The sequence below is a fragment of the Grammomys surdaster genome, unplaced genomic scaffold, assembly GCF_004785775.1.
Source record: "Grammomys surdaster isolate TR1022 unplaced genomic scaffold, NIH_TR_1.0 133, whole genome shotgun sequence".
Lineage (NCBI taxonomy): Eukaryota > Metazoa > Chordata > Mammalia > Rodentia > Muridae > Grammomys > Grammomys surdaster.
This window is the reverse complement of record NW_021604591.1, coordinates 8,077,961-8,081,083: the sequence shown is the minus strand read 5'-3', so window position 1 is coordinate 8,081,083 and position 3,123 is coordinate 8,077,961.

The following is a 3,123-nucleotide window of genomic DNA, read 5'->3' as shown; positions in this document are numbered from 1 at the left end:
AACCAAACCAAACCAAACCAAACCAAACCAAACCAAACCAAACCAAAATAATTCAAATAAAAAACACACACACCTTCACATTTAAGCACATCTACATGTTCCTGGACATTTTCTTAATGAAAATGAGGTGGTAACAGTTTTAATCATAGACAAATGATCATTTTGCAAGAGAGCTCAAAAGAGACCTAAGAGCACTATATCTTTCTGAAGTAGAGATGTGCTTTATAAAAAATGAACCTTGTGTTGATTTTGTATGCTGCTGGGTCTGACATTTCTTTGGATTCTATTCATTGCTGCCTCCATTTACATCATTTCATTGTATCCCCCTTAAGCATTAAGTTCTCTGGGTGCCTCTTTTTTGACCATTTTGCCATTATGCCGTTAATCAACAGAGACAGCATCCTTGACTCAGACAGCATACTTGACTTCTCAGGCCTGCTCTAAACCTTAGTTCCTTATATAATCTTAAATGTTGGTGCTAAGTCTAATTCATTTGCTCAGCTACACTTAAGACACAGAATTCTATATAAAGATATTAGAGAACTATAAGCATATTAGCTAAATTAGATATAAGTTCTGGAGAAAATTTAGAAGAAATTTATTTTTATATGCGCTGTGAATATCTAGTATAAGAATTGATATTATAGACAGATAAACAATAAGGAAGGAGCTAAAGAAAAAATTCTTCCCTGAATTTAGTAAAAGCTGACACACTCACTGGAAAGAGGAAGTATTCCTTACCAGCCAAACCCAAAGATCATGGAAATTTTCTGGAAGCAATAACAAACCCTACCCATGGCCTTATCATATGCATTCCCATAATGCACATAATTGCTCTTTCCTTACATAATCTTATGTAATTGCAATATCTATTTTCTGTCACTACAAACTAGTGTAGATAACAACTTTCAGATTTGTGAGAGATGAAGAAAAATGAAAGTCCTAGAAAGGGTCTAGCTTGTGAGTTAGAGGATACAAGTAGTATCTTTATCAGAGAGCATGAATTGTCTCCATTAGTTCTCCAACTATTACTTTCTAACTCTAACATAATAGTTCTCTAACAATTGCTGGCATAGGATTTCTCAGTGGAAGCAGAGCATGTAAATATTCTACTAATACTAGGAAAATGAAAAGGAACTGGGGAATAAGAAGCAGATTAAACACAGGCAGTAGGAGAGAGGTAGTGGGAAGTTTGAATATCTTCTTTATGATCACATTCCTTTTAATGACTCTGATTGCTTCCTCCCAGCTATGACACTGAATCCTATGCATTCTTTGATTATTCCCAGTCTGTTTTCCAGTGCTGCTTTTCTGATTTATACTTCTATGTCAGGGACAAGATTAGGTTTCTGTGTTGGCATCACTGGTCTCCTTGAGAATGTTCAGAGCAGGGGAATATTCTTAAGACTCACATGTGATAATGATAAGAAATGTTCCATGCAAGAAAACTGCCTGCAAACCTATCATCCTGCCTTTTTCTAGGTCCACCATCAATGAGAACTAGCATAGTGGCCCATCATCAGAAACTTCTCATGTATATCTATGGGTAGATTTAAGTGACACAGTGAGGAAAGGTGAAACAGGAAAGTCAATGTAGCACGTTGAGCTCAAGAATGAGGTAGAAGAGAAAACTGTAAAATAAAAAGACTTTATTATGAAGTAAGCCTATTTAATGAATAAGAATGAGTAAGAAATAATGAGAGATGGTCAAGCCTTTAGATATAATCTCTAAATCCAAAACTCATGTCTTCTAAACTGACATCTCCACCAAATGTCCACTTTCCATTAGACCATTCCCATTATTTAAATCATTAGCCAAAAATCTTTTTAAATTATATTTTAGAATAATTGTAAATTATAAAATTTGTAAGAATTTCAGATTAGTTATACAGAGAGTGCCTTTCATGGTTTGACAATTGTTGTTCCACTGTACTGCTGAGCTCAATCTTAGACCTTGCATCATACTTTCGCAGCAAAATAGGTACTTTTTAAATTAATTATTCTATTATTTATTCAATTTATATCCTGACAATAGCTTTGCCCTTCTCCCAGATTCACCCTTACCAATACCTTCCCTCTTTACCCCTTTGCTTCTCCTTAGAGAGAGTGAAGACCTCCTTGGGTACCACCTTGTTCTGGGATAAGACTCACCCATGGTATATTTCTCTTTGGACCAGTCATTGGTTGATCATCTCCTTAATTTCTGCTCCATCTTTATCCCTGCACATATTGAAGGCAGGACAAATTTTGAATTGAAGGCTTTGTGATGGTCACTTCCATCTCCATATCCCCAACTGGCAGGTTTCTCAGCTAGGTTCACCCCCATAAACTCTTAGGAGTCTGTTCTTCCCAGGTCTCCAGCTAATTCCAGAGATGTCCCTCACCCTTTTCTATTCTGATCTCAATCTCCAAACTCAAGTTTAAGTGGATCAAAGAACTAATACTTAATCTAATACAAAATATGGTGAGGACATGCTTTTAACCAATTGCACAGGAGGCAGTTTCCTGAACTGAACACTAATAGCTCAGGTACTAAGATAAACAATGAATGGGAACCCATGAAACTAGAAAGCTTTTGCGTAGTTAATAATATTATCAATAGGACAAAATGATATTTCTAAAAAGTATTAAGGGTCCTAATTCTATTTCCCTAATGAATTGTTCAAAGTTCAATGATGGGGTACACTAAAAGTATGTATTTACTAATTTGCATCAATCCCTTTTAATATATGTTGATACATTTTTCACAGGTGAACAACTGATATTTGTCAACTTGCTTTTCAGGTAAGAAGCAAAGTACCTTACACAAAACAGTTGTATTGATATTATAGTTTTTTTTTTCTAGAAACAATGTCTGTACTTAAGTCTTCAGATTTTTCAGTTAGTCATAAAAACTATTAAATAAATATACACAAGATTTGGATTTTAGTTCAGTTAGCTAATTTTCTGTTAATCAAAGTCAAATGTACTTCAAAGTCATGATTTCTTCTTCATGTGCTTATGCTACGGTGGATGCATCCCTAGGTTTTACCCACAGTAGGCAAATGCTTATGTCTACAGACTTCTTTCTACATTTTGGTTAGATAGACTTTTAATAAGATACTCAACTTGGCCTTGAACTCT